Below are 18,024 nucleotides of genomic sequence, written 5' to 3'. Positions count from 1 at the left end.
AGTTCACAACCATATTATTTTCCGCAAGTCTTTTTTATAAGTTCCAGGACATATCAAATTCATGCTGATGATTTCCACAGACAGTTGCTCATACACAGAGACATATATAGAGATCGACAGACACAGAGACACACACACACATAACCAAAAATTTACACGCACCAACGGGAATGCACAGATGCCTTCGTCATCTCGAGGGATAGACAGGCTGAATCACTGTCGCAACTTTGACTGATGTTTGCGATTTTTTAAAGGGATGTATCGTGAATATTGCAGATTAATAAAAATGAGAAAAAATGTCAGTGTTGAAAGGTGTGGGACGTTATTCCATCTATCTCAGGATCAGTTTGGCAGAGACCTGGTTAAATTGTGAAATGGAATACAATATGCTGAGAATCGGAGTCAGCAAGATTCGAACCTGCTCGAGAAAAACCGAATGGATTTCTAGACCATCGCCTTAACCACTCGGCCACAACTACTGTGTGGCTGCCTTGTTAAACGTTACTCAGAAAAAACTCAGTCATCCATTTCTGTGCAGCAGGCGGCCAAAAAATCCTGAAAAAGTCTCCGTTCGCTCAATATCTGGAAGAGGCAATCTCCTCCACCTGTATTTTTACAGTTCTATATTGCTCTGGAACCTTTTAATATCTTTCTCTACCAAGAAACAGAAGTAAAATTCTACATTTTGAAACAACTGCCTCCCCGTCAGGGAATTGAACCCCGGTCTCCCGCGTGACAGGCGGGGATACTCGCCACTATACTAACGAGGAACTGACGGGTACCAGCTCTGTGAGAGCAGGAATCGAGCTGTGAACAGAACTGGACACCATGAGAAGTCGACAGACGCATTGAGAGACAGAGACAAACCGACAAACAGGGAGAGACAGGCAGCGAGATAGAGACAACGAGAGACAGAAAGTGTGAGACTGAGAAGGAGAGGCAGATTGAGTGAGAAAAATAATCAAACACATACATATACAGAGATATGTGTGTGTGATCTGTTAAGAGAGAGAGGGAAAGAGTGAGAGAAAGTCAATGATAAAGACAGTGACAAGGAGAGAGACAGATCGAGAAAGAGAGAAAGAGACTAAAAGAGAAAATGATGGAAGTACTCAGCAGGTTAGAGACAGGGTAAAGAAAGACAGGCAGGCAGAAATATAGACAGATAGAGAGAGACGATGGGAAAGAGAGAGATAGTCAGACAGAGAGGGATGATGGGAAAGAGAGAGCGAAATAGAGAGGGAGACTGAGAGAATCCCATTGGAGCAGAACGTTGACACCGTGAGAAAGTAAGAGACAGATTGAGAGACAGGGACAAACAGAGAAACATAGAAAATTGGTGCAGTCATAGGCCATTCGGGCTTTCGAGTCTGCACCACCATGCAATAAGTTCATGCTGATCATTAAAGCTCAGTACCCCTTTCCTGCTTTCTCTCCATACCTCTTGATGCCTTTAGCCATAATGGCCATATTTAATTCCTTTTGAATATAGCCAATGAACTGGCATCAGCAACTTTCAGCGATAGGGTATTCAACAGGTTAACAACTCTCTGAGTGAAGAAGTTTCTCCTCATCTCGGTCCTAAATGGCCTGCCCGTTATTTTAGACTGTGTCCCCGAATTCTGGACTTCCCCAACATCGGGAACGTTCTTGCTGCATCTAACCTGTCAAGTCCCGTCAGAATGTTTTATATTTCTATGAGATCCCCTCTCATGCTTCTAAACTCCAGTGACTACACGCCCAGTCGATCCAGTCTCTCCTCATATGTCAGTCCTGTCATCCCGGGAATCAGTCTGGTGAACCTTTGCTGCACTCCCTCAATAGCAAGAAAGTCCTTCCTCAGATTACGAGACCAAAACTGAACACAATATTCCAGGTGAGGTCTCACAAAGGCCCTGTACAACTGCATTAAGACCTCCGTACTCCTATACCCAAAACCCCTAGCTATAAAGGCCAACATACCGTTTGCCTTCTTCACCGCCTGCTGTAACTGCATGCCACCTTTCAATGACTGATGTACCACGACACGCAGCTCCCATTGCACCTCCCCTTTTCCTAATCTGCCGCCATACGGATAATATTCTGCCTTCGTGTTTTTGCCACCAAAGTGGATAACCTCACATTTATCCACATTATACTGCATCTGCCATGCATTTGCCCACTCACCTAACCTGTCCAAGTCACCCTGCAGCCTCTTAGCGTCCTCCTCACAGCTCACACCGCCACCCTGTTAGTCTCATCTGCAAACAAGAAGATATTACACTCAATTCATTCATCTACATCATTAATGTATATTGTAAATAGCTGGGGTCCCAGCACTGAGCCCTGTGGCACCCCACTAGTCACTGCCTGTATTTCTGAAAAGGACCCGTTTATCCCGACTCTCTGCTTCCTGTCTGCCAACGAGTTCTCTATCCACGTCAGTACATTACCCCCAATACCATGTGCTTTAATTTTCCACACCAATACGTGTGCGGGACCTTGTTGAAAGCCTTTTGAAAGTAAATACACCACAATCTCCGGTTCCCCTTGTCCACTAAAGTAGTTACATCCTCAATAAATTCCAGAAGATTGTCAAGCTTGATTTCCCTTTCATAAATTCATGCAGCTTGGACCGATCCTGTCACTGCTTTCCAAATGCACTGCTATTTCATATTTAATAATTGATTTTTACATTTTCCCCACTACTGATGTCAGGCTAACCGGTCTATAATTATCCGTTTTCTATCTCCCTCCTTTTTTAAAGTGTGGTGTTACATTAGCTACTCTCCAGCCCATACGAACTGATCTAGAGTCGATGGACTGTTGGAAAATGATCACCAATGAATCCGCTATTTCTAGGGCCACTTCCTTAAGTACTTTCCAATGCAGACTATCAGGCCCCGGGGATTTATCGGTCTTCAATCCCATCAATTTCCCTCACACAATCACCTGACGAATAAGGATTTCCTTCAGTTCCTCCTTCTCGCTAGATCCTCGGTGCCCTAGCATTCCTGGAAGGTTATGCGTGTCTTCCTTCGTGAAGACAGAACCAAAGTAATTGTTCAACTGGTCTACCATTTCTTTGTTCCCCATTATAAATTCACCTGAATCTGACTGCAAGGGACCTACGTTTGTCTTCTCTAATCTTTTTGTCTTCACATATCTATAGAACTTTATTATGTTTCCAACAAGCTTCCTCTCATAATCTATTTTCCCCCTCCTAATTAAACACTTTGTCCTTCTCTGCTGAATTCTAAATGTCTCACAGTCCTCAGGTTGTGGCTTTTTCTCGCCAATTTATATGCCTCTTCCTTGCATTTAACACTATCATTAATTTCCCTTGTTAGCCACGGTGGAGCCACCTTCCCCGTTTTATTTTTACTCCAGACACGGAAATACAATTGTTGAAGTTCGTCTATGTGATCTTTAAATGTTTGCCATGGCCTATTCACCGTCAACCATTTAAGTATCATTCGCCAGTCTATTCTAGCCAATTCACATCTCATACCATCGAAGTTTCATTTCCTTAAGTTCAGGACCCATGTCTCTGAATTAACTGTGTCACTCGCCACCTTAATAAAGAATTCTACCTTATTATGGTCACGCTTCCCAAGGGGCCTTGCACAACAAGATTGGTAATTTGTCCTTTCTCATTACACACCAACCAGTCGAGGATGGCCATCCCTCCAGATGGTCCCTCGATATATTTGTCGAGAAAACCATCCCAAATACGCTCGAGGAAATCCTCCTCCACCGTATTGCTTCCTGTTTGGTTCGCCCAATCTACATGTAGAGTAAGGTCGCCCTTGATAACTGCTGTATCTTTATGGCACGCATCCTTAATTTCTTGTTTGATGCTGTCCCCAACCGCACTACTACTGTTTGCTGATCTGTACACAACTCCTCTCGCGTTTTCTTCCCACTGGTATTCCGCAGCTCCACCCATACATGTTCCACATCATCCAAGCTAATGTCATTCCTTACTATTGCCTTAATTTCCTCTTTAACCAACAATGCTACCCCAACACCTTTTCATTTCTGTCTGTGCTTCCTGAATGTTGAATTCCCAGCCTTGGTCATCCTGGAGCTATGTCTCCGTCATGCCAATTATATCATGTTCAGTAATTGCTGCTTGTGCAGTTAATTCATCCGCCTTTTTAAGAATACTTCTCGCAACGAGGCACAGAGCCTTCATGCTTGTTATTTTAACATATTTTGACCCTTTGGAATTTTACTGTAAAGTGGCCTTATTTGATTTTTGCCGTGGGATTCTCTGCCCTCCACCTTTACTTTTAATCTTTCGTTCTGCGCCCATTCTACTTCCCTCTCTCTCCCGTCGCCCTGCCATATTACTTTAAACCCTCCCTAATAACACTAGCAAACACTCCCCGTTGGACATTGGTTCTGGTCCTGCCCAGGTGCAGACCTTCCGGTTTAGTTCTGGTCCCACCTCCGCCAGAACTCGGTCCAAAGTCCGAGGAACTTTAAGCTCTCCCATCTGCACCACATTTCAAGCCACGCATTCATCTGAGCTATCCTGCGATTCCTGCTCCTACTCGCAGGTGGCACTGGTAGCAATCCTGAGTTTGCGAACTTTGAGGTCCTACTTTTTAATTTAACTCCGAGCTCCCTGAATTCAGCTTGTAGTTCCTTAGACAGAGTGAGTCAGTGAGTGACAGAGACTCAAACACATACAGAGCTCTCTGAAGACAGAGAGTAGGAGGCACAGATACATTTCACAATCCCATTTCTTTGTCAGTTGAGAGTGTGACAGAGTTACAGATTCAACAGAAGGCGTTCAGGTAATACTGAGTAGGATGGGAGAAAATCGGTGTTAAATTCAAGAGTTACCAGAAGTGGGGTTCGAACCCACGCGGGTATAAACCCATTAGATCCTAAATGCAATGACTTATACACTCGGCCATTGTGGACTTGTGAACCTTAACATTCTGTCTCTGTGAGAAGCTGGGCTTGAGCTCCACCCCCACAGACACACGCATACAGACAGGTTTTCAGTGAGCATTTCAGAATATTTATATAAAAGTGACACAGGGACAACTCACTACTCTTTTTCGAATAATGCTGTGGGAACTTTCACATTCACCGGAGAGAGCAGACGGAGCTTCAACTTAACATTTCATCCAAAAGTCAACAGCTTCAACAATGTAAAATTCCCCAAGTACTGCACTTGAGTGTCAGCCAAGATTATACGCTCAAGTCTCAGGAGTGGGACTTGAATCGAAAATGCTGCCGCTGAACCAAAGCCGATATCAAATCTCACAACTGTATTATTTTCCCCAAGTCTTTTTAACAAGTTCCAGTACATACCAAATTCATGGTGATGATATCCAAAGAAAGTTGCACATACACAGTGACGTACATACAGATAGACATATACAGAGACATACTCACACACACATAACCAAAAATATACACGCACCAACGGACATACACAGAGTGCCTGAGACATAAAGAAGGATAGATAGGCTGAATCACTTTCGCTAATTTGGCTGATTTTTGCGTTTTTCTATCCGTATGTATCGTGAATATTGCAAATTAATGAACATGAGAAAAAAATGTCAGTGTTGAAAGGTGTGGGACGTTATTTCACCTAACTCAGGATCCGTTTTGCAGGGATCTGGTTAAATTGTGAAATGGAATGAAAAATGCTGAAATCGGTAGTCAGCAGGATCGAACCTGCGCGGGGAAACCCCAATGGGTTTCTTGGTCCATCGCCTTAATCACCCAGGCACGACTACTGGGTTTCTGCCTCTTTAAATGTTACTCAGACAAAACTCAATCATCCATCTCTCTGCATCAGAACGCCGCAGAGTCCTGAAAAAGTCTCTGTTTCCTAAAAATCTGGAAGAGCCAATCTCCTGTTGCTGTATTTTTACTCTTCTATGTTGCTCTGGAACTTTTAATAAGAATCTATATCGAATAACAGAAGTACAATACTACATTTCGAAAATGCTTCCTCCCGCGTGACAGGCGGGGATACTCACGACTATACTAATGAGGTACTGACGGGTGTAGATTTTGAGACAGCAGGAATCGAGCTGTGAAAAGAACTGGACACCATGAGAAAGAGACAGACACATTGAGAGACAGACACTAACAGAGAAACAGGGAGAGACAGCCAGCGAGCTAGAGAAATAGAGAGAGATCAAGTGTGAGACTGAGAGGGATAGGCAGACTGAGTGAGACAAAGACTCAAACACACACATACACAGAGATGTGTGTGTGTGTGTGCTCCATAAAGAGAGGGAGGCAAATAGTAATGGAAAACCAGAGACAAAGACAAAGACATGGACAAAGAAAGCCACAAAGAGAGAGAGAGATAGAGTGAGAGAAGATAGAGAGAGAAAGACAGAGATAAAAACAGAAAATGATGGAAATACTCAACAGGTTAGAGACAGGATCGAACAGAGACAGGCAAAGAGAGACAGGCAGGCAGAGACATAGACAGATAGTAATGATGGGAAAGAGAGAGACAGTCAGACAGAGAGACTGAGAGAATCCCACTGCAACAGAACTGGACACTGTGAGAAAGACACGGGCAGATTGAGAGACCGAGACAAACAGAGAAACAGGGAGAGAAAGAGTGAGTCAGAGCGAGGCAGAGTGAGGGAGACAAAGACTCAAACACGCAAACTCATGCACAGATCTCTAAAGAGATAGAGGTAGAGAGTGAGGCAGAGACTGAGAGACACAGATACATTTCACGATTCCATTTCTTTATCAGTTCAGAATGTCACAGAGTTACAGTAAAATGCAGATTCAACAGACTCTTACTGCAGTTGTAAAGGGCCTTGGTGAGGCCTCACCTGGAATATTGTGTTTAGTTTTGGTCTCCTAATCTGAGGAAGGACGTTCTTGCTGGTGAGGGAGTGCAGCGAAGGTTCACCAGACTAATTCCCGGGATGGCTGGACTGTCATGTGAGGAGAGACTGGATCAACTGGGTTTTTATACATTGGAGTTTAGACGGATGAGAGGGGATTTCATAGAAACATAAAGATTCTGGCGGGACGGGACAGGTTAGATGCGGGGTAGCTTGTTCCCGATGTTGGGGAAGTCCAGAACCAGGGGACACAGCCTTAGGACAGCCATGTCTCCGTGGTGCCAATTATATCATATTCATTCATTGCTGCCTGTGCAGTTAATTTGTCCACCTTATTATGAATACTCCTCGCATTAAGGCACAGAGCCTTCAGGCTTGTCTTTTTAACACACTTTGTCCCTTTAGACTTTTGCTGTAATGTGGCCCTTTTTGAAAGGAATGACAAGGGTGTATGCGGTTACAGGAGGATGTGAGGGGAAACAAACATAATACGAGGGGAAGCGTACATCCGCGATGGACCAGTATGAGATCAAAAAGAAATGAAATATAAGAGGAATATCTTTATCTGTTTGCCGGAGTGGAGGAAGCCTAACTATAGGTCCTCATCCAGTGGGAGACGGGAGCAGGATAGCTGCGGGTTTGACAATACTACGGAAGGATGCGTCATTGGAATAAACCCTGCGCAAACCTACATTACAACTATCAAGTGCGAGGAGAATATTGTGTGGTAACTAGCCTGGGAACTTACGTTACTCCAAGACTGTTGGTGGCAGCGAGAAGAGCACGCATGACATGCCAGGAAGAAAATGACATGAAATATAAGCGAAGAGATTAAGCAAGATATTGATGTTTACATGGAAGAGCAAGCACAATCAATTCCCCTGTTACTTGAAGATTTAACTGAGCTCAAGAAATAACATTAAAAGATATTAAGAGCTGAAGGAGAACGCAGAAGAACTGGACAGTGAAATAAAGGATAACCTGAAAAACCCGCCTTGGTACTTGAGATTATACATCCCTGGATAAGGATCCTTTCCCATACCCTAGTGGCAGTAAAGATAGTAATAGCCTTGAGTTGGTTGGTGATGTTATGTAACAAGTGCAAAGATAGGCAAGGCTTACCCGATCAAAGTTACAAGATAGGGATTAGAATTATATTTCAGGTGTTAGTGCTAGTGCAGCTGATAGTGGTGTTGATGCTACTGGGAGACTGTACAGGCAGATACAAGAGACGCAGAAAGAAGAGATTGGCCAAGACCCGTAACCAAGAACGCAGAAAGCCTTTGGTAATTCCAAAGAGGGTGAATCAAACAAAAAAACGGCATGAATACATGATTCGAGTCATGAGTGTCCCAATGCTATCGACTGATCAACAAAACCGAGACCGGAGCCATAGGAATCAGGACAGGATAAGGCAGGGAAAGGAAAATTGTTGTTCATGGTGGGATATTTTTAAGGGCTGGTCACCTAAAGCCTACGAGGTCCTCAAATTGATGTGGCATTCAATTGTGGCAATAATGGTAGACTTAGGGATATGTGTCGTGATCCAACTATATCTGATGTGTAAGATCAAAGAGATATACAACCACATGGTTCTAGCCGAACAGCAAACAGCCTAATTAATTATGTAATGTAGGCATGATAGGGATGCGAATGACTTTGTAATGCGTTAGGGAAACAACCAAGACCCCCGAGCTTATGCACTGTATGTACAAAAAGAAATATAAGTGGCGTGCCAATATCCCAGGGAAATGGTCAAGGGTGGTATGTAAAGACTCCGCAAAAGATGGAACTACGAGCGATCACCATTTCCAACAGATGGCTCAGCACATATATGTGGTCAGCTGATTATTTAGAAATAATCAGGGACCAACAGGAGGGAATGAAATGGCAGATTACAAATTGTAATTACATTTAATAAGTACAATTGCGATGTTTTAAAATGGAGTTAACAGGTTTTTAAAATGGATTCCACAGCCTGTTTTTCAGACTGTGGGAAGGATGTGTGGAATGCCTTCCACAGAGGAGCAGAAGTTCCAATTCATAGACCAAAGGGAGCTGGGCACGGACACAGATAACATAGAATTTGAATTGTATCACTAAATAAGAGTTAAATAAAATAATCATAACAACATGTATTTGGAATTGCCAATTAAGGCATATAGAAGCCAGATTGGAGGAAGCGCTGTACCAATCAATCATGTATTAATCAATCAGCATGTATTAATTGTAACTTGCGTAATTACTTAATGCTATAATCTGAAACTGTATAAAGTAAGATGTCTCTGGCAGTATCTTCGAGCATTCCTTCAAGGATAGCTCCCCTGCCGGCTTGTATTAATAAAACCTTCATTTACTTTAAGGCTAACAGAATCCTAGTGGTGGTTTGAAGTTAACCCTAACAAGGTTAGAGAGATAGGGGGAGCTGTAGGGGCTCGAAGAGGAGAGAGATAGGGAGGGGTGTAGGGGCTTGAAGAGGTTAGAGAGATAGGGAGGGGAGTAGGGACTGGAGGAGGTTACAGAGATAGGGAGGGTTGTAGGGCTGGAAGAGGTTACAAAGATAGGGAGGGGTGTAAGGACTGGAGGAGGTTACAGAGATAGGGAGGGATGTAGTGGCTGGAGAAGGTTATAGAGAGAAGGAGGGGAGTAGGGGCTGGAGGAGGTTACAGAGATAGGGAGGGGCGGGGCCATCGAGGGGTTTGAACAGGAGGCTGAGAATTTCAAAATTAGCGCCTCACTGGGGCCGAGGAGGGGGGAGAAGTGCAGGAACACAACCCCCTCACTACCTACCCTGCAGTAACCCCCATCATCTGTTACATCACCTGGATTTTCAGAGACACTCCTCCCCCTCTCTCTTGGTATTTATCTACTCACTGCCTCACTCAAAGCTTATCTCCCATTGACAGTCCGTGTGAGTGCCCTCGTTGTCCCAGAATTGCTCCCCGTGGACACCAACTGACCTTCCCCGTGCCTCCCTCCCCCTCCTCCTGTTCCGTGACGGCCGACAAATTCAGGTTGTGTTCCAGTCAGCAATCAAAAGATCGGGACTGGGGCGGGGAGGGGTCATATAAATTAAAAGACGTGGCGGCCGGAGGAAGGGGCTTGCGGGACCGTGTCTGGCCCGCGGGCCGGATGTTTGACACCTCTGATCTGCACTGTCAAGCCCTGTAAGAATTTTGTATGTTTTAAAATGAGATCACCTCTCATTCTTCTAATCCTGTACAGAATATCGGCTTAGTCTACTCAATCTCTCCTCACAGGACAATCCCCCATCCCAGGAATCAATTTGGTGAACCTTCGTTGCCATCCTCAATAGTAAGTACGTCCTTCCTGAGGTAAGCAATCAAAACTGTTCACAATACTCCAGGTGTAGTCTCACCAGGGTCCTATATAATTGCAGTAAGATGTCTAGGAACAAGTTATTATTTAAATGGAGAAAGATTGAAAAGTGCCGCAGTACAGCAGGCCCTGGGGTTACTTGTGCATAAAGCACAAAAGGATAGTATGCAGGTACAGCATGTGATCAGGAAGGCCAATGGTATCTTGACCTTTTTTGCAAAGGGGATGGAGTATAAATGTGGGGAAGTCTTGCTGCAGCTATATAAGGTTTTGGCGAGGCCACTCCTGGAATACTGCATGCAGTTTTGTTTTCCATATTTACAAAAGGATATAATTGCTTTGGAGGCAGTTCAGAGAAGGCTCACTAGGTTGATATAAGGGATCAGCAGGTTGACTTATGAGGAAAGGTTGAGTAGTTTGGGCCTCGACTCATTGGAATTAAGAAGAATGAGAGGTAATCTTATCAAAACATATAAGATTATGAGGGGGCTTGACAAGGTGGATGCAGAGCTGATGTTTCCACTGATGGGGGGAGACTCGAAATAGAGGGCATGATCTTAGAAGAAGGGGCCGCCCATTTAAAACAGATGAGGAGAAATTTCTTCTCTCAGAGGGTTGTAAATCTGTCGAACTCGCTGCCTCAGAGAGCTGTGGAAGCTGGGACATTGATTAAATTTAAGACAGAAATAGTTTCTTAAATGATAAGGGGATAAGGGTTTATGGAGAGCGGGCGGGTAAGTGGAGCTGAGTCTCTGATCAGTTCAGCCATGATGTTATTGAATGGCGGAGCAGGCTTGATGGGTATGGCCTACTTCAGTTCCTATTTCTTATGTTCCTTTTCTTGTGTTTACTATTATCCTCAACTCCTCTTGTAATAAAGGCCGACATGCCATTTGTTTTCTTAATTGCTTGCTGTGCCTGCATTTTAACTTTCAGTGATTCGTGTACATGGACACAAAGATCCCTCTGAACAGCAACATTTCCTAATCTCTCACCATTTCAAGTAGCTGTTTCCAATCCACTTTGGCTAAACCACATCTCAGTTTTGTAAAATTGGCTTTTCCCCAATTGAGAACTTTTAGTCCTGGTCTATCTTTGTCCTTTTCCATAGCTACCCTAAATCTAACTGAATTCCGATCACTAGCACCAATGCTCTCCCAATGATACCCCTTCCACCTGCCCAGTTTCAGTCCCTAATACTAAGTCCAGAACTTCCCCCTCTCTTGCTGGGCTTGCTATGTACTGACTAAAAGGTTCTGCTGGTTGCTGACCTCTCTGCGAAGGGAAATAGGTCCTTCCTATCCACTCTATCTAGGCCCCTCATAATTTTATGCAACTCATTAATGTCTGCCCTCAGCCTCCTCTGTTCCAAAGAAAACAAACTATTAAGAGGGTTGGTGGGCTGGAGGAGGTTACAGAGATAGGGAAGGGGGAGACCCTGGAGAGATTTGAAAAAGAGAATGTGTATTTTAAAGGCTGATGCCACCAGCCATCTCGCCAACACAGAATGTAACTCACTTCCACAGGAAGGATGTTACGTTTATTACTACGCATGCATAATGAGAGGAAATCAATCTCTGTCCCATTAACTAACAGCGGCATGGAAAGAGGGAAATGAATGATCTTTAAATACCTGGTCCACTTTGCACTGAAGTGTCTGAAACTCATAATAGGAACTCATAAATGGAAATCAATTATTGACAGATGTTAAACTGTTTTTTTGACAAAAGAAATCTCGATTTAACTTTTAAAAGATAAATTGTTTAACAGAGGTTGACACATACTCACCCGATAGGCCGACTCAGGATCCACCCCTCAAGCACCGTGATTGGTTGCAGAATACGCTGCTTCCTTGGCCCTCCGGTCTCTGACCTCTGCTCCTGTTGGTTCCCAGGGCAATCAATCACCACTCGCCAACATTACACTGTCAGATTATGTTGAGGGGCTCGGAGGAAGAAATAAAATGAGGCCATGAAACTGAGTTGAAAAATACAATTAGAAAAGCATGATTTTTTTGAACTAGGAGAGACAATATAAACTAAAGGGTACAATCCTAAAGGGGATGCATGAACAATGAGACCTGCGGGTATATGTAGACAAATCGCTGAAGGTGGCAGGACAGGTTGGGAAAGCAGTTAAAAATGCTTGCAGGATCCTGAGCATCACAGAGTACAAAAGCCAGGAGGTTATGATGAACCTTTGTAAAACACTGGTTCGGTCTCAACTGGAGCGTTGTGTCCAATTCTGGGCACCGCAGATTAGGATGTGAAGGCCTTGGAGAGGGTGCAGAAAAGATTGACAAGAATGATTCACGAGATGAGGGACTTCAGTTACGTGGATTGACTGGAGAAGCTGGGGTTGCTCTCCTTGAAGCAGAGAAGGTTGAGAGGTGTTCAAAATCATGAGGGGTCCGGACAGAGTAGATAGAGAGATACTGTTCCCATTGGTGGAGGGGTCGAGAACCAGAGGAGACGGATTTAAAGTGGATGAGGAGAAGAACCAAAGATAATGGAAGAAAAATCTATTTTATGCAGTGAGTCGTTAGGATCTGGAATGCGCCGCCTGAAAGGGTGGTGGAGGCAGACTCAATCACAGCTTTCTAAAGGGAATTGGATAAGTATCTGAAAGAAAACATTTGCTGGATCGGGGGAAAGGGCGGGCAATGGGACTAGCTGGGAGCCGGCAAGGGCTCGACGGGCCGAATGGCTTTCCGTGCTGTAACCATTCTCCGATTGTGTGAGCAGAACCACTCTGTTCCTTGACTCAATCTAAAGCCTTCCTAAGTGTGAGCAACTATGTTAGACCTGTCTACCCCAACTTTAAATATATTCAATGACCAAGCCTCCACAGCTCTCTGGGGCAGAGAATTCCACAGATTGCAACCCTCCGAGAGAAGAAATTCCTCCTCATCTCAGTTTTAAATGGTCTGAGGAGAAAAGCTGCATTTGTAACTAGAACAGGATTTACTGGGATTACTTTGGGCACTGAACCATGTTCATTGTGGCAGCTCTTGTTTGTTTCTGATTCTCTTAATAACCCCTATATATGGGCTGGAGATTAATATCTTGTATAAATGTTGAACAAATTATCTTCCTTTCAAACACAGTGTGTCGAATATTTGATTCCTCCATGATCAGAGGAGACTAATTGATGTTCTGTTACCGACTGTTCCATTTTAGGGCTTTTTCTTCATCTCACTTACATCATTTCTCACCTAGTTCACCTTCTGTTATATCAAACCCCAAACTTGTTCCGTTTGAGTACACGAGTTGTAGTTGTAGTAGACTTAACTGCAGTTTCTTACTTTAAACTCAGCTGAAATCCTTTGAACCGCCCCTTTATTGAACTGCCTTGCATAAGGTTTGAAATCAGTTACTTTCTGTAACCTGGTTGTGGAACCGATTGAATTTTAAAATGCATCCACACATTTTGCACGTGATAGTCTGTGAAATATTCTGAATTTGTAATTTTCATTGCCACAAACTCAGTTCCCTGGCCACCGACTCAATCCCTCTCCCCAACTTGTGTCTGCGCCTGAACCGGAATGTTTGCAACCTTGGTGCCATACTTAACCCTGAAGTATGTTTTTGACCATAAATCCACACCATAATTAAAAATGCATATTTGCAGCTCTGTAACATCGCCCTTGCCTCAGCTCATCCGCTGCTGACACCTCATCCCTGCGTTTGTTACTTCTGGACTTGACTATTACAACGCACTCCTGCCACATTCTCACCTGCATAAACTTAAGTTGATTCAAAATTCGGTTGCCCGTGCCCTAACTTTCATCAAGTCCAGCTCACCCATCAGCCCTGTGCTCGCTGAACTACATTGGATTCTGGTTCAGAAACGCTTTGATTTCAGAATTCAATACTTATTTTCAAAACTCTCCATGGCCTCGCCCCTCCCGAGCTCTGTAAACACCTCCAGCCCCAACCAGCACCACACCGCCACCAGCCCCGCCCCCCCCACCCCACCCCACCCTTGAAATATCTGTCTTCCTGAGCATCCCTGATAATAATTGGTGGCTGTGCCTTCTGTTGCCCAGGCCACAAGTTCTGGAAAACCCAGCCTAAACCTTTCTGTCTAACCCATGCTGTACCTGCTCTGGCAGTTCTTGATGCGATAGTGGAAAGCAAGCTTTTCTCTCTTAGCTAATCCGTGCTGCATCTTTCCACGGAGTGTTTGATAGAAGAGTGTAGGGTGAGCTTTACTCAGTATCTAACCCGTGTTGTTCATCCCCTGGGTGTGTTTAATGGGACGGTGTAGAGGGAGATTTACTCTGTATCTAACCCGTGCTTTACTGTCCTGGAAGTGTTTGATGGACAGGGTCGGGGGAGCTTTACAGTGTATGTAACCTGTGCTGTACCTGCGCTGGGAGTGTTTGATGGGACAATGTCGCAGGAGTTGTCCTCTATATCTAACCCATGCCGTAACTGCGATGGGAGTGTTTGATGGATAAGTCTATGGGGAGTTTTACTCTCTGACTAACCCATGCTGTGCCTATTTTGCGAGTGTTTGATGTGACAGTGTAGAGGGAGATTAACTCTGTATCTAACCAATGCTGTACCTACCCTGGGAGTGTTTGGGACAGGCTAGAGGGAGATTTAACCTTCAAGAACCAAAGCTGTATCTGCCTGGGAATGTCTGGTGAGACATTGTAGAGGGAGCTTTACTCTGCATCTAATCTGTGTTGTCCTCATCATCATCATAGGCAGTCCCTCGGAATCGAGGAAGACTTTCTTCCACACATGAAGTGAATTATTTGGTAGCTGAACAGTCTAATACGAAAGCCACAGACTCTATCACACGTGGGACACATAGTCGTTGAAGGAAGGGACTGCTTTGCAGCACGCTCTTTCCACTGCCTGCACTTGTTTTCTGCATGCTCTTGGCGATGAGATTCCCGGATGCATTTCCTCCACTTAGAGTGGTCTTTGGCCAGGGACTCCCAGATGTCAGTGGGGATCTCGCACTTTATCAGGGAGGCTTTGAGGGTGTCCTTGTAACGTTTCCGCTGCCCACCTTTGGCTCATTTTCCGTGAAGAAGCTCCGCATCGAGCACTTGCTTTGGGAGTCTCGTGTCTGGCATGCGAACTATGTGGTCTGTGTAGCGCAGCTAATCGAGTGTGTTCAGTGCTTCAATGCTGGGGACGTTAGCCTGGACGAGGTCGCTGATGTTGGTGTGCCTGTAGGATTTTGCGGAGACATCATTGGTGATAAATCTCCAGCGAGAAAAAGTGTCTACTGCATAGTGTCCATGTCTCTGAGCCATACAGGAGGGCGGGTATTACTACAGCCCTGAAGACCATGATCTTGGTTGTACCTGTCCAGGGAATGGTTACTGAGACAGTGTAGAGGAATCTTTACTCTGTCTCTAACCTATGCTGTATCTGTCCTGGGAGTGTTTGATGGGACAGTATAGAGGGAGATTTACTCTGTATCTCACCCGTGCTACACCAGCCCCACGAATATCCACTGGAACAGTGTAGAGGGAAATTTTCTCGACATCTAACAGATGCTGCATCTGCCCTGGAATGGATGGGACAAGTTAGAGGGAGATGTAGTCTGTGTCTAACCTGTGCTGTACTTGCACTGGAAACGTTTGACGGAACAGTATAGAGGGAGCTTTATTCTATATTTAAGCTGTTAAGTCCAGAAAAAGTAAAGTGATTGAGTACTGTAGACGTGAATAAGTGTGACCTATCTCTTTATTCTAACTTCAGAGTGCACGTACAACATGGAATGTCTGCTTATATACAGTGCTCCCAAGCGACGCTGTGATCCCTTGGGACTCCAACAGATACGCCCGGTGGTGGTGGTAGAATTCTGGTTACATAGGGTTGTATACATAACATCACTCCCTCCCAAAGTCAATAGTACACTCATTTGCAAGTTGAGGCGATCTGGGGCTTTTCGCTCCCAAGTCGATCGTCTCGGTACAAATGCAGATGCAGGTGAGTTGGTTGGTTCTTCGCTGGTCTGCTGCGCAGCTGACCTTGCCGGGCTGCTGGGGATGATGAGTTCAGCTACGTGGTCAACCATGATGTTGGTTGCCACTTGCGTGTGTGTCGGATGGTCGAACTTGGTTGCTTGTGGCTGTTTGTGAATCGCAGTTTGGTTTGGTCCAAATGCTTTCTGCAAGTTATTTCATTTGCGAGTTTGACCTGAAACACCCTCCTCCCTTCTTTGGCTATGACAGTGCCAGCAAGTTATTTGGGACCAGATCCATAGTTGAGCAAAAATACAGGGTCATTGACTTCAATATCACGTGACAAATTTGTGTGATCATGGTACATGCTTTGTTGATGCCGCCTGCCCTCGACTTGATCATGGAGATCAGGGTGAACGAGAGAAAGCCTTGTTTTGAGCACCCTGTTCTGGAGCAGCTCAGCTGGGGAACACCGGTGAGGGAATGGTGTCTGGTGCCGTGGCTGAGCAGGACTCGGGACAGGTTGTTCTGCAGGGAGCCTTTTGACATGTGTTTCAAGCTTTGCTTGATGCGTTGGACTGCACGTTCTGTCTGGCCATTGGATGCGGGCTTGAACGGTGAAGATGTGATGTGCTTGATCCCATTGCGTGTCATGAATTCCTTGAATTCAGCGCTGGTGAAGCACGGCCCGTTGTCGCTGACAAGGACATCAGGCTGGCCGTGCGTGGTTCGTAGGTTTTCGAGGGTGGCAGTGGACGTGCTTACAGACATTATTACACACTCAATCCAGTTAGAATAAACATCCACAAGAACGAAGAACATTTTGCCTAGAAATGGGCCGGAAAAGTCAACGTGGATCCTAGACCACGGTTTGGAGGGCCATGACCACAAACTTGGGTGGCCCTCGGTGCACTGCTGAGTTACGAGCAAGTCGTGCCTTGGCACATGCAAGACTCCAAATCTGAGTCGATATCGGGCCACCACGCATGGGGTCTGGCTATAGCTTTCATCTTTACTATGCCTGGGTGGGCACAGTGTAGGTCGCGATTGAACATTTCCCTGCCTTTCTTCGGCAAAACTACGTGAGTACCCCACAAAAGACAGTCCGTATGGGCATTTCGTCTTTACGCTGCTGGAACAGCTTGATCTCTTCGTGCATCTCCGCTGGGGCACAGGACTAGCTCCCATGGAGGACACCGTTTTTACAAGGGACAGTAAAGGATCCTGGCTGGTCCAGGTCCTCAACTCGCGGCCGTAATGGGTGACTTTTCATTTTCAAATGCATCCATCACCAAGAGCAAGTCTGCAGGCTGTGCCATTTCCACCCCGGTGGTGGGAAAAGTAGCCGACTGAGGGCATCAGCGCAGTTCTCTGTGCCTGGCCAGTGATGAATTACATACGTATATGCATACAGCGTGAGCACCCATCTTTGGATGTGAGCAGAAGCATTTGTGTTAATACCTTTTCTCTCTGTGAATAGCGATATGAGCGACTTATGGTGAGTTTCTAACTCGAACTAAAGCCCAAACAGATACTGGTGCATTTTTTCACCCCGTAAACGCATGCCAGACCTTCTTTTTCAATCATGCTGTAGGTCCTTTCGGCCTTGGACGAGCTCCTGGACGCATAGGCGACCGGTTGCAATGTTCCCAATTTGTTTACATATTGTAACACACGCCCGTGCTCGTACAAAGATGCATCGCAAGCTAGTACTAAACATTTTCATGAATCATACAGGACAAGCAGTTTGTTGGAACATAACAGATTTTGGGCTTTCTCAAAAGCAGTCTCTTTTGATCTCCCCCATGCCTAATAATCTCCTTTGCGCAGCCATATGTGTAGAGGTTCTAGCAAGGTGCTTAACCCGGGTAGGACATTACCAAAATAATTGAGGAGCCCCAGGAAGGACCACAGCTCCGTCACGTTCTG

The 18,024-nt window shown here is 45.1% G+C and overlaps 1 non-coding gene across 1 annotated transcript; it reads right to left on the bottom strand.

Annotated features, from left to right (window-relative positions):
- Positions 1–698: 698 nt before the first annotated feature.
- Positions 699–770, bottom strand: trnad-guc (transfer RNA aspartic acid (anticodon GUC)). The gene has a single exon. It is a non-coding gene; the product is annotated as a tRNA-Asp (tRNA).
- Positions 771–18,024: the final 17,254 nt, after the last annotated feature.

This window comes from Pristiophorus japonicus, chromosome 23, assembly GCF_044704955.1.
Source record: "Pristiophorus japonicus isolate sPriJap1 chromosome 23, sPriJap1.hap1, whole genome shotgun sequence".
Taxonomy (NCBI): domain Eukaryota; kingdom Metazoa; phylum Chordata; class Chondrichthyes; family Pristiophoridae; genus Pristiophorus; species Pristiophorus japonicus.
The sequence above is the reverse complement of the archived record's forward strand: the minus strand, read 5'-3'. Positions and strand labels throughout refer to the sequence as shown.